The sequence below is a fragment of the Tachyglossus aculeatus genome, chromosome 9 (assembly GCF_015852505.1).
Source record: "Tachyglossus aculeatus isolate mTacAcu1 chromosome 9, mTacAcu1.pri, whole genome shotgun sequence".
Classification (NCBI taxonomy): Eukaryota; Metazoa; Chordata; class Mammalia; order Monotremata; family Tachyglossidae; genus Tachyglossus; species Tachyglossus aculeatus.
This window is the reverse complement of record NC_052074.1, coordinates 21325102-21339256: the sequence shown is the minus strand read 5'-3', so window position 1 is coordinate 21339256 and position 14155 is coordinate 21325102. Positions and strand designations below refer to the sequence as shown.

General features: G+C 45.7%; 1 long non-coding RNA gene across 1 annotated transcript in view; it reads right to left on the bottom strand.

The window, feature by feature from the left end:
- Nucleotides 1-783: 783 nt before the first annotated feature.
- Nucleotides 784-14155, bottom strand: part of LOC119932532 — a 38121-nt gene continuing 24749 nt past the window's right edge. Inside the window, exon 2 of the long non-coding RNA XR_005452332.1 lies at nt 784-1098. This is a non-coding gene — a long non-coding RNA (uncharacterized LOC119932532). The remainder of the gene's footprint in view (nt 1099-14155) is intronic.

Below are 14155 nucleotides of genomic sequence, written 5' to 3'. Positions count from 1 at the left end.
TATAGTCTATGGGGGAAGGGAGAACAGATATTTAATCCCCTTTTCCCCTATGAGGAAAATGGGGTTATTTGCCCAAGGTCATATATGAACCAAGATTAGAATCCCAGACTCCTGATTTCCAGGCCTATGCACTTTCCATTAAGCCCTGCTACGTGTTCAACAATGACCCAAGAGTGGCTGCCTTTAAAGACTAGAGCTTCCAATTATGTGAAGTATTCTGACCTTGAGCTGGGCCTTTCATTTCTAATATCTGCCTCCTAGGCTCCCTAGAAATAAACAAAGCACTCTGAAGTCCTTGGAGACTGATGTGAGACTTACTCTGTAAAAATATAAATCATATTTTATATGCAACATGCTACAATATTTATAATAAAATTATTAAAAACATTTATGGTGATATGCAACGTAATGTAACATGACATTATGAGTAGTAGGTAATTGTCCATAGTGATACGGTGGAAGGCTGGGTGTCAGTCTGGTAGGTTCTGCTGCACATATGACCTTGAGTAATCTCTTCTGCCCCTATCCCCACTGCTACCAGGATCTGGTGCTATTTGTTTTTCTGCTTCCTTCTCCGGATCAGAATAATGTGTTTGCTCTTGCCATTGCTTCATGTCACAGTGGCCTAACCCTGGTTGTCATTACTATGTCTGCAATCAACATGTCTGTTCCTGGAAATGGTCTGTCAAGTCGGGCAAAATGTGTATTTATGCAAAAGCATATCTCCAGAAACGAATGATGAGTTGGTATACTAGTTAGATGGTTTAAAATACAATGTTTGAATTGAACATGGACACAGTTCCTTTATTATCCTAGAAAGCTGACAAAATTGACCCTAGTGCAAGAGGTAGACAAAGATTTAGTAAAGTCTAGGACCATAAGAAATGTCATCATTGGGTCAGGCCGATGGTGTGTCCAGTAAAAGTTGTAAACAGTTGCTGGCTTCATCTACTTTAACCTGTTGGTGTACTGGTAGGCTGGCATTGCTTCAACTGGCAAAAAATAGAAAGAAAGATCTGGCAGACAGAAGTCAGATTGTAGTTTTCCTCCTCAGTGTTTCATGCTTAAATATCATCTTTGTTCCAGCTCTTTGGAATCCTACAGAGAAAGAGAGACAGGTGATAGAACTGCAAAGCATAATGCTAGATGGATAGATATCCATGGGTTATTTCATTATCAGTGGTATTTATTGAGCACTTATATGCAGAGCACTGTCCTTACGAAGCGCTTGTATTATTATTATGGCATTTGTTAAGTGCTTAACTGTGTTCCAGGCACTGTACTAAGCACTGCTAATAATAATAATAATTATTTGTTAAGCACTTCCTATGTGCCAGGCACTGTATTAAATGCTGGGGTGGAGACAAGCAAATCGGGTTGGACACAGTCCCTGTCCCACGTGGGGCTCAATCCCCATTTGACAGATGAGGGAACTGAGGCCCAGAGAAGTGAAATGACTTGCCTAAGGTCACACAGCAGACAGGTGGCGGAGGTAGAAGTAGAACCCATGACCTTCTGACTCCCTAGGCGCCTGCTCTGTCCACTATGCTTTGCCACTTAATTTTTCTTCCTTGACCGATTAAGCCCTAGCAGAAAAACCTCAGAATGGCTTGGTGGTCCCAAGAGTTCAAAGGGAGATTTGAGGCCAAGAAGGATTGGCGGAATCCATATGGGGTGAAGGATCATAGTGACGGTGGAAGTCCCACCCGGATCATCCTGAGTCCCAGCTAGAGAAAGAGAGAAAAACTGGTCAGTTAAAAATGAGTTGAGGATCCTCACGGTATCAGATGAGGAGGAGCTGAAAATGGTTGTTCATCTCAGCTGTGTGTTTAATCAATTTTTATTGCTGGCTCTCTGCTTAATTAGTGTGCACTCAATTCTGGTCTCTGATAATTTAAACAAAGGCTAAGGGCCTGCTTAGGCTGAATATTTAACTTACCTTCTAGTATTCTTTTTTTTAGTGTTTTTTTTTGTTAAGCACTTACCATGTGGGAGGCTCTTTACTAAACGCTGGGGTAGATACAAGTTGATCACGGTGGACACAGTTCGTACCCCACATGGCATTTATAGTCTTAATCCCCATTTTACAGCGAAGGGAACAGAAGCACAGAGAAGTTGAATAACTTGCCCAAGGCCACACAGCAGACATGTGAAGCTGAGAAGCAGTGTGGTTCGGTGGAAGGAGCACGGGTTTGGGATTCAGAGGTCGAGGGTTCTAATCACAGCTCCGCCACTTGTCAGCTGTGTGACTTTGGGCAAGTCACTTAACTTCTCTGTGCCTCAGTTCTCTCATCTTGTAAAATGGGGATTGACTGTGAGCCCCGCATGGGACAACTTTTTAGGCTATGAGCCCACTGTTGGGTAGGGACTGTCTCTATATGTTGCCAATTTGTACTTCCTAAGTGCTTAGTACAGTGCTGTGCACACAGTAAGCGCTCAATAAATACGATTGATGATGATGATAACCTGATCACCTTGTATCCCCCCAGCGCTTAGAAAAGTGCTTCACACATAGTAAGCACTTAACAAATACCATTATTATTATTATTATGTGGTGGAACTGGAATTAGAACTCAGGTCCTCTGGCTCCCTCCTCTACTGGATTGGTTTCTCTGAGTTCAGTGCCCAGAGGAGGAAGCCACATGACCATCAGGGTTCTGTAGTGTCACCACAGAATGGAGTTCCTATGCAGTTGTTAATTGGAAAGGCAAAACAATGTGTCCGAGGTGCTCAATAAAGGCGAACAGTCACCAGGAGGAGAGCCGAATTTCAGGCTAAGAAAATATATGGGAGGGAGAAGACTTTTTTTTTTGAGTTGACCTGTCCCTCCCTGACTGAAGCAAATTGCTTTTCAGAGCACTTTAGCATTCATCCCACCCAAAAATTGACAAGTTGGAAAACCTTTTTCTTTAGGAAGCATGCCAAAAACCATAGTTTCTTGAGCACATGCACATCACCTTATTATCAATAACAATTGCTATAGCATCGGGCGCATGGTAAGTGCTGGGATCCCTCTCCCAGTTTAGGAAACTGAGGCAGGGAGAAGTTAAATGAATTGGTCAAGGTCAGCGTGGCTCAGTGGAAAGAGCCCGGGCTTTGGAGACAGAGGTCATGGGTTCAAACCCCGGCTTCATCAATTGTCAGCTGTGTGACTTTGGGAAAGTCACTTAACTTCTCTGGGCCTCAGCTACCTCATCTGTAAAATGGGGATTAAGACTGTGAGCCCCCCCAAGGGACAACCTGATCACCTTGTAACCTTCCCAGTGCTTAGAACAGTGCTTTGCACATAGTAAGCACTTAATAAATGCCATTATTATTATTGTTATAAGCATAGTCCTGCTGTTTAAGGCTGAGATATTAAATAGTTTACGACGCTAGCTGGGTTTTTGTCCCCTGGGACATAAGACTTACACATTTTCTAGTCACTGTTCTCTGTTCAGTAGTTATTCTCATTCATTGTCATATTTATTGAGCACTTACTGTGTGCAAAGCACTGTACTAAGCACTTGGAAAGTATAATTCAGCAACAGAAAATCCCTACCCAACAAGGGGCTCATAGTCTAGAAGGGGGGAGACAGACAACAAAACCAAAGTAGATGGGAATTAATAGCATCAAAACAAATAGTATTAAATATATGCACATCATTAATAAAATAAATAGAATAATAAATATGTACATGTACACGCAAGTGCTGTGGGGCGGGGAGGGGGGTAGAGCAGACGGAGGTAGTAGGTGTGATGGGGAGGGGAGGAGGAGCAGAGGAAAAGGGGGACTCAGTTTGGGAAGGCCTGGAGGAGATGAGCTTTCAGTAGGGCTTTGAAGTGAGTTAGTTTGGCGGATGTGAGGAGGGAGGGCATTACAGGTTCGTGAGTGTTTCTGTTTAACCCTTGTTGCCTCGTATTTCCTGCTAGCCCGCTAAATGGCTTTCCTCCTGAAGATCAGGTGGGACAGGGACAGAGGCAGAGGTTATGTCGTAGTCTGGAGGCTGGGGGATTGGCTGGGGGAAGAAGAGGGCAGAGGGGCAGAATTAAATGAGCACAGTTCGGGAGTTAGAAAACCTAGATTCTAGTCACAACTTTGCCATTCAACTGTTGTGGGACCTTGGGCAAATCATTTACCTGCTCTATGCCTCAGTTTCTTCATCTGTAAAAACTGTGAAACACCTGTTCTCCCTGTTAGACTGACCCCCTTTCGTGTGACAGGGACTGTGTCTGCTCTAACTGGTATTAAACCTAGTGCTTGGCACATTTAATGAATAGGATTGTTATTATTATTTATTATTATTATATGAAGCATTGGCAAAGCAGTTGGACTGTCCCAAAGGAGAATGTGTTTCCATGTGTGTATTTGGAGAAAACAGTTTCCCACTTTGACTCAGAAAAAGAGGAAAAACCCTCACCCGTTAAGACCCTGAAAGTTGGCACAGATACCCAGAAAAGCCCTTTCACACCTGAGTAGCCCTGTACAGGTCAGTCCCAGAGTCTGGGGAGGGGCCCTGGGAGCCATCAGGAATCTGATGGATGACTCAGTCCTTTCTGCTCAAAACCTGAGCCACTCCCTTCAAGACTGGGCCTGGGGGAGGAGCCAGGATGGCCTGTCCTGAGCGGAGGAATTACAGGGCATGAAAGATATTGGGGCAGTACGGTACAGAGGAAAGAGTAGAGCAGTGTGGCCTAGTGGATAGAGCATGAGACTAATCCCAACTCTGCTGTTTGTCTGCTGTGTGACCTTGGGCAAGTCACTTCTCTGTATCTGTTACCTCATCTGTAAAACAGGGATTAAGACTGTGAGCCCTATGTGAGACACGGACTGTGTCCAACCTGATTAGCTTGTATCTACAGTGCCTGGCACACACTAAGCGCATAACAAATACCATTTAAAACCACAACAAAGAGTTGTATCTGAAGTCACAAAGAGTCATGAGCGACTGGATTACTGCATCAGCCTCCTCTCCGATCTCCCATCCTCCTGTCTCTTCCCACTTCAATCCATACTTAATACCGCTGACCGGATCATCTTTGTGCAGAAACGCTCTGGGCATGTTACTCCCCTCCTCAAAAATCTCCAGTGGCTGCCAATCAACCTATGCATCAGGCAAAAACTCCTCACCCTCAGCTTCAAGGCTGTCCATCACCTCGCCCCCTCCTACTTCACCTCCCTTCTCTCCTTCTACAGCCCAGCCCGCACCCTCCGCTCCTCTGCCGCTAATGTGGCACTGTGCCTCGTTCTTGCCTGTCCCGGCATCGACCCCCGGCCCACGTCCTCCCCCTAGCCTGGAATGCCCTTCCTTCGCACATCCGCCAAGTTAGTTCTCTTCCTCCCTTCAAAGCCCTACTGAGAGCTCACCTCCTCCAGGAGGCCTTCCCAGACTAAGCCCCCCTTCCTCTCCCCCTACTCCCCCTCCCTATCCCTGCCACCTTAACTCCTTCCCCTCCCCACAGCACCTGTGTATATGTATATGTATATCTGTTTGTACATATTTATTACTCTATTTATTTTACTTGTACATATTTATTCTATTTTATTTGGTTTATATGTTTTGTTGTCTGTCTCCCCCTTCTAGACTGTGAGTCCACTGTTGGGTAGGGACCATCTCTATATGTTGCCAACTTGTACTTCCCAAGCACGTAGTACAGTGCTCAGCACACAGTAAGCGCTCAATAAATACAATTGAATGGTGTCTACAATGAATGAGTGGGGGAGGCCGGAGCTCAGGTCCATGCCCAGGAGGAAACAGCAGACCAGGAAGGTGGTAGGGAGGCACAGGGCCCCAGTGAACAGCCCCTCGGGCACAGTTGCCTGCTCTTAGAACACATGGGTGATGGTGCAGGAGCAAACTTTGAAGTTGGGGCCAGTGCCAGGCACCAAGTACAGGGTGATGTGGGCCACCCATGGGCCCCTCCCTCCCCTGTATAAGGTTATGTAAAGAGCAAGGACAGAGTTCAAGACTGTCTCTGGCATGGCCCCTCCCTAACTGGCTTTGGACCAGAACTAGACTAGGGCTACCAGCTCCAGGACTGTCTCTGACTGCCAAACTGTGCCTTTCATTTCTTTTAGTGTCTGGCTTCCCTATTAGATTGCAAGCCCCTTAAGAGCAAGGATCATGTCCTCTAATCCCCCAAGTGCTAGGACGGTACTGGACACACAGTAGGCACTCAATGAGTGCTCCTGATCAATCGATTGAAATTTGAGAAACTCTAGTTTCTCCAGATGTAAAATGAGGATTATTTTATCCCCTCGTGGGAAGTTTGGGAGGGTGAGGAGATCAGATGAGCACACACTTTTTTAAGGTCTTTGGAAATATTCTACTTATTTTCAGGAATGTCACCTAGTGGAAAGAGCATGGGCCTGGGAGCGAGAGGAATTGGTTTCTGATATCGGCACCACTATTTCCCTGCTGTGGACCCTAACCTTCCTGGCACTCCATTTCCTTATATGTAAAAGGGCATAAAATACCTGTTATCCCTCCCTCTTACACTCTAAACTCTATGTGGGACAGGGGCTATGCTATATATTTTATACTATGTGCCAAACGCTGTTCTAAGCACTGGGGTAGATACAAGTTAGTCAGGCACACAGTCCCCATGACACATGGGGATCACAGCATAAATAGGAAGGATAATAGGCATTGAATCCCCATTTTACAGATGAGGAAGTGGAGGCACAGAGAGGTTTAGTAACTTGCCCAAGGTCATATAGTAGGCAACTGTGAGAGATTAGAGAGATTAGAACCCAAGTCCTTTGACTCCTAGGCCTGGGCTCTTTCCACTAGGGCTCGGGTCTCCTTACAGAACCCACACAGATGTACCTTGGGCCAAGATGAGAGTAGCTGTCAGAGGTTTGTGAACCGAAGGAAGAGGATTTGGGACAATCTGGCAGACATAAGTAGGTTGATGCCAAGAACCGTTCCCAGTTTCTCCCTCATGTTTTTGAGAGAGTCCAGAGCAGACTAAATCCTGATGGAGACATAATTTCATCTTGTATTGTCTGTCTATAAAACACAACCCTGGGGAGAGGAGAGGAAGAAAAAATTGTCTTGGCTTTAGCTTCTGCTCCAGTTTCCCCACGCTCTCTAGCTTTTTACACTTTCAGCCCCAACTTCTATCTGACCCTTACTTCTGTGTGCTCTCTCTTCCTCTCCCTCTCTCCTGCCCCCTTCTTTCTCTCTCTCCTTCCTTCTTGAATAATACAGAGGAGGGATTCAAAGACCAAACAACCTTTTTTATAGTAACTGTTAAGCACTTACTATGTGTCAGGAACTGTACTAAGTACTGGGTTAAAAACAAGCTAATCGGGTTGGACACAGTCCATGTCCCATGTGGGACTCACAGTCTTAATCCCCATTTTAAAGATGAGGGAACTGAGACACAGAGAAGTTGTGACTTGCCCGAAGCCATACATACAGCAGACAAATGGAGCTGGGAATGGAAACCGGGTCTTTCTAATAATAATAATTTGCAATAATAATTGTGGTATTTAAGCACTTACTATGTGCCACACACTGAACTATGCGCTGGGGTGGATACAAGCAGATTGGGTTGGGCACAGTCCCTGCCCCATGTGGAACTCACAGTCTTAATCCTCATTTCTGACATCCAGTCCTGTGCTCTGTCCACTAGGCCATGGCTCTTGCTGACAGCTTGGTAGCTTAACCCACAAAGAGTGATTCCAACCCTGGATAACTGGTTTCTTCAAAAGGCAAGTAAATTCTGGTTTTGACTCTTCCCATGATATGAGCCAAAGTAACACCTTGAGAATGAAAAGTTGTCTGTGCCTTGCGGATTAAAAAAGGAAAATCGCTTTGAAAAATACAAGTTCCTCAAGCATCTCATTGCTACGAGCAATATGTACTTGACTGACTGAGGAGTCTCCACTTTTCCTCTTTTAAAAGCTTTCTACAAGGCCACCTTCTTCATGAGGCACTCTAGCTCTTTAATTATCTACTCTTTTTATCAGTTATTGCATTATCTACTTATGTTCTTTGAAGGCAGCCTCACATTCTTTGTAAAATTGTGTACTCAATTCATGTTTACTTGACTTTCGTACTAGACTGTAAAATCCTCAAGAACAGGGATTACCTTTCATGCTTCTCTTGTGGTTCCCAAGTAGTTATTGCGGGGCTCTATACTACTGTAGGTGTTCAATAAGTTCTTTGATTTAAAGCTTTTTTAGCCACTTTGGTGGTTCATCTCCCTCCCAAGTGTTTAGTACAGTGCTCTGCACATAGTAAATGATCAGTACTATTGACTGAGCTCTCCCCAGGCTAAGCTTTACCCTCTTACCATAATTATTTTGGGTTTACCCAGCTGTGACAACATGAAAGTGGGGACAGCCAACGTCTCTGGTTATTGGGCTGTTCTCTCTTTGTCCTGGTTGCACTGACCCCCTAAATTTTGCAGGACTGCTAGTGGAAACATTTGAAATACCAGCTAACTTTCCCCACCTTTTGGCTGTTGTTTAATAATTAAAAAAAATCAAATAAGAATCCAGATCATAGCTTTTGTCTTGGGAAATTAGAGAATCGATGTCAAATCTTGTTCAGGTAATTCTGGGTGACTGTGGGAGGGTGGCCCGGGACCCTAATGGCAAGGAAAAGCTTAATGTCATCATTAATTAAATTCTACATATTCTCCTGCCAGGGTCTTTACCCTAGGAGTGCAACTGAGTGATTGATGATGGCTTGGATTCCTTCAGAAGGCTCCTCCTCATCCAAATGGAAACTGTTTACAAACTGCTCCCAGTTCCCACCTGCCCCGTCACAGAGTCTAGACAGTTTTCTAACCTAAGTCTGATGGAACCTCTCATGAAGACTTGTCTCCCTCATGTTTCCTAGAAAGGGGGCTGCAGGGCAGAGGTCCACACCAGCAGAGGTGGGTCCCTGGGTTTGAACAGAATTAGAGGTGTCCCAATCCCCTCATGGCCTTTCTCCTATTGTCTTCAGTGCAATGTCCCTGCTCAGCTCTGTTCCCTCAACATGATATTTGCTTTTACCCGGGATCCTCTAGCCCCAGTGGGGTCAGATGCTGGGAAACACAAGAGTCCTGTCAATGAGAATGCAGGTGTGCAGGTGAGCCCATGACTCCCCACACTGGAGATTATGCAAGATAGAAGGGATTATTAATACATTTATCTTAATTGAATGGTGCCTATTGACATTTAAAGTGACACACAGTTGGGCAGTTTTTTACAGTCCTAAATCGCATTGCAATGAGCCCTTCCTTCTCTTCCTTCCTTCCCTTCCTTTTTAAGTACTTTCTATATACCAGACACTCTACTAAGCTCTGGAGTGGATATAAGATAATTAGGTTGGCCACAGTCCGTGTCCCTATGGGGCTTCAGTCTAAAAGGGAGGGAGAACAAGTATTTACACCTCTTTGCAGATAAGGAAACTGAGGCTCAAGGAGAGAAGTGAAGTGTCTTGTCCAAAGTCACACAATAGATAAGTGGCAGACCTGGAATTAGAACCCAAGTCTCCTGACTGCTAGGCCAGTGCTCTTTCCGTTAGGCCATAAAGGCATGATTTAATACATACCCATGTGCTTTTCTGTTATTTAGGGAAACTTTACACATTCAAGTTGTAGTAAGACTTTAATTTGTTTCAGTTCCATCTGGTACGTCTGGAGCATGTGAAGCTCAGGTTGTATAAATAGAGCATTTCTGTGGGGAGGTTTTAGCTTCCAGGAGGACATCCCCTGATTGGCTTGGGTGTAGACATGATTGATGGCTGCTGCCTGAGGGTGAGGGTAATTATGGGTGGTTATCCTCACCTGCTTGGACTTGGAAAAATTTTCCTTGAGGGAAAACTTTCCTGGGAGTGGCAGTAGGGTTGGATCCCTGGGTTTTGGGAAAGCTTTGAGTGCAGTCTGTCAATCAGGTGGCCGTTACCATCTCCAAAGCTCCTGGGGTGAACTCAGAGGTGGGGCTGGTGGACCAAAAAGATTAATTTTGCCTCCATGGGGCAAAGTCCCACTAATGTTCACTCTGAACCTCATTAGGCTAACCCCATGCAGACTTGGAGCAAAATTAGATTTTTCTATCAACCCAATTCTATCGCACCGTGCAGAGTACCAATAGTTAGGGAAACTCTAACATCTTCCATATTATCACTTTCAAAGAATTTAAAACATCGCTAAATCTGACCCAGAATTTTCTGTACATGGTGGGGTTTCCATCCTCATTTGGGGACCCAGAAAACATACTGACCTTCATGTTCAGTAGTGTTCCTGATTTTTGAGCATAAAGGACAGAATTGGTTTGGGGAGGGAAAAAAAAAACCCCGTATTTTTTTCTTTTATCCTTTCCTATTGCAAAGTTAACTGTTTTACCTTAAAAAACCAAGTCCTCCTGGGGGCAGAGATCTGGTGGGCTTCAGCATGGGTTTAGGGGATAAAGAGTGTGCTGCTTTGCTTTATTGTTAACCAGGGATGAAAGTAAAAACTGTATTTTCCTGGAATGACAAGCGGGTGCCATGGGTGAGATGGGAGGAGTGGGTGAGGCATGTAAAATGGGGGCAATGGGTGGGTGTTGGGGAGATAGAGCTGGGACGGGAGCGAGAACCACAATTTCTGCTTTAATTGAAGCTGCAGCCTGGTGAGGATGCTGGGAGCCCCACAGATCCCCAGGCTGGACTGTCAGCTCCTTGAGGGCAGGAAACATATCTATCAACTCTACTGTATTGTCCTGATGCTTAGTAATGCTTCGATATAATATTTAGTGATGCCTAGTAATGTGTGGTATTTAAGCACTTATTCTGTGCCAAGCACTGTGTTAAGTGCTGGGGTAGATACAAGATAATCAGGTCCCACATGGGGGTCACAGTCTAAGTAGGAGGGAGAACGGATATTGAAACCCCATTTTACAGATGAAGGAACTGAGGCACAGAGAAGTTAAGTGACTCGCCCAAGGTCACACAGTGGGTACAGAGCCACTATTCGAACCCAGGTCCTCTGACTCCCAAACCTGTGGTCATTTCACTAGGCCATACTGCTTGCTTAGTAGTAATAATAATAATAATCTTGGTATTTGTTAAGTGCTTACTATGTGCCAAACACTGTTATAAGCACTGGGGTAGATACAAGGTAATCAGATTGTGTCACGTGGGGCTCACAGTCTTAATCCCCATTTTACAGATGAGGTAACTGAGGCACAGAGAGGTTAAGTGACTTGCCCAAATTCACCCAGCTGACTAGTGGCGGTGCAGGGATTAGAACCCATCATCATCAATCGTATTTATTGAGCGCTTACTGTGTGCAGAGCACTGTACTAAGCGCTTGGGAAGTACGATTTGGCAACATATAGAGACAGTCCCTACCCAATAAGAGACAGTCCCTACCCAATAACCCAGGACCTCTGATGCAGAAATACTCAATACAGAGGGATTGAGGGCTGGCTTTCCCTGTGGTCCCACGTTCCCTTGTCTCTCCCTGTTAGACACCAGGCTCGCTGGGGAGCAGAGGGGGCTACTCGCGGGCTACAGGTAGCCTGGCACAGTGCACCTGGGCCCTGATGCCCCCTCACAACAGCCTTGAGAGCCTCCAGACCTGTGAGGGGTAGCCTAGCCATGGAGTCCCTGGCCCAGAGCCCCAGTTGGACATGTCAGCCTCTGTCCTGAGAGAGCGCTCAACATTGCCGCGGGGGGAAAAAAGCATCCGCTTTGAAAAAAACTCAGGCCGGAACGTAGTGTTTTCCTGGTGTGGAGTTAATAAATAATAAAATTTACAATAATAATTTATAACTTATAAATTATGATTTATAAATTATTATTATTATAAACAATAATTTATTATTTATAATAATAAATAACAATAATTTATAGTTCATAAATAATAAAATTTATTTATTTTACTTGTACATTTCTATCCTATTTTATTTTGTTGGTATGTTTGGTTCTGTTCTCTGTCTCCCCCTTTTAGACTGTGAGCCCACTGTTGGGTAGGGACTGTCTCTATGTGTTGCCAATTTGTACTTCCCAAGTGCTTAGTACAGTGCTCTGCACATAGTAAGCGCTCAATAAATACGATTGATTGATTGATTGCATCGTGGGCTGTTCTATCCAATTCTCACCCGTGCCTTTAACTAAAAATTATCCCAAACTCTTTGCTTCTGGGTCCTAGCCTGGCTGAGGGCCAGAGGGAGGCTGGGAACTGGGGAGAAACTGGACCTCTGAACAACTCCTCCATCCTCTGAGCTTTCCTAGCCTAACCATTTTCCCTCCTGGCCTCTCTTTATGCGGCACCTATTGGGTGCCCTCCCCGCCCTAAGTATTTCTAAGCAAAGAAAAGTTTCCCGGGAATCTATTTCAAAGCCTGAGCAGGACACCGCGGTCTAAGCGAGGTAACACGTGCCAACTCCAAATTAATGGAAAGCATCCCGGAGATGTGTCAAGGAGGCCCCTGGAAGAGGTTACCGTTTATTCCGAGTAACTCTTGGCAACGGTTCCTTGGCCAAGAAAGGTAGGGGGCTGCTTCTAGACTGCCGGGGCTCTCTGAAGGCTTGCTGCTACAGAGGCCGCTACTGACTGTGCCTATGTTTTAAAATCTTTCCCGTCCCCTCCCACCGCCCGATTCCGAGCCGTGGGTAGGTTTGATCCGGCAGCACTGTGAGTCTCTGTGATGACTTATTTCACAGCGCTTGGTGGAGAGAGGGAGAAGGCGGGCCCGGGAAGCCGGGTGGCACAGACAGGGCTTTGTGCTCAGCTGCTTAAAGGAGGCTTATGATTTCTGTAAGCTCAGTGCACGCCGTGCCTGCCTCCAACACAGGCCTCCTTTGTGGTGATGCAATCCCCTGTGTGCAGGGGGGAGCCCAGGGAAGTCTGGTGAACGGGTTCTGCATATCAGGTTTCCATTGCGCAGGGGTGAATTGAGTCACACAGTGGGAGCCTGTGTTTGCTGGTGGGGTGGGGAGGGAGAGGAGGGAGTTCAGAGACCCCACTGTGCTCTTCTGGGGTGAGGTGGGGGCGCCCATCAGACTTGACGTTGGCGTGAAATTCCCCTCGGAATGGAGCAGGATGAACAAATCTAGAAGTTTTTCACAGGGAGAGTGAGTGTGTATGTCACGCTGAGTTGGGGGCCAGCAGGCTTTCTGGCCGGCCCTGCTCGGAGGAAGGGAGACGGTGACAGAGACCGAGTTCGCCCTCGGTAATTAGAACTGGCCTGAACATCTGGACCACGAAACCCGCTGACATATGGGATTTAAACGTTCACGCAGGAAGCTAGAACTTCAAAGCCCAGCCTGAAAAATGGGTGAGATGCAGAAGCAGCATGGCGTAGTGGATAGAGCGTGGTCCTGGGAATCAGAAGGTCATGGGTTCTCATTCCCACTCCACCACTTGTCGGCCACGTGACCTTGGGCAAGTCACTTCTCTTCTCTGTGCCTCAGTTACCTCATCTATTGAGACTGTGAGCCCCATGTGGGACAAGGACTGTGTCAAACCTGATTTGCTTGTTTCCACCCCAGTGGTTAGAACAGTGATTGGCACATAGTAAGTGCTTAACAAATGCCATTAAAAACAAACAAACAAACCGAAACAAAAGACTTGAGGAAGGTGACAGGCGAGTGTGGACTAAAGGAGGAAGAGGTTAGAGGCAGGGAGGCCAGCCAGGAGGTTGCTACAATATTCCAATCTTAATAAAATGAACTCGTGAACCAGGGAAGAGTTGGTGGAAAGGGTGAAGCCATGCAGTTTATGTGTTTTGTTTGTTTTTTAATGGCATACTGAGAGGCAGCGTGAAAGCAGCTTGGCTTAGTGTATAGAGCACGAGCCTGGGAGTCAGAAGGACCTGGGTTCTAATCCCTGCTCTGCCACCTCTCTGCTGTGTGACCTTGGGCAAATGACTTAACTTCTCTGTGCTTCATTTTCCTCATCTGTAAAATGGGGATTAAGACTGTAAACCCGATGTGGGACAGGAACTGTGTCCAGTCTGATTAGTTTGTATATATCCCAGCCTTTAGTACAGTGCCTAGCACATAGTAAATGCGTAACAAATGCCACAAATATTATTATTATATAAACACATACCATGTTCTCCAGGTTGGGCTCAGTCCATAGCCCATTTGGGGCTCATACTCTTAATCCCCATTTTATAGACGAGTTAACTGAGGCACAGAGAAGTTAAGTGACTTGCCTAAGGTCACACAGCAGACAAGTGGTGAAGT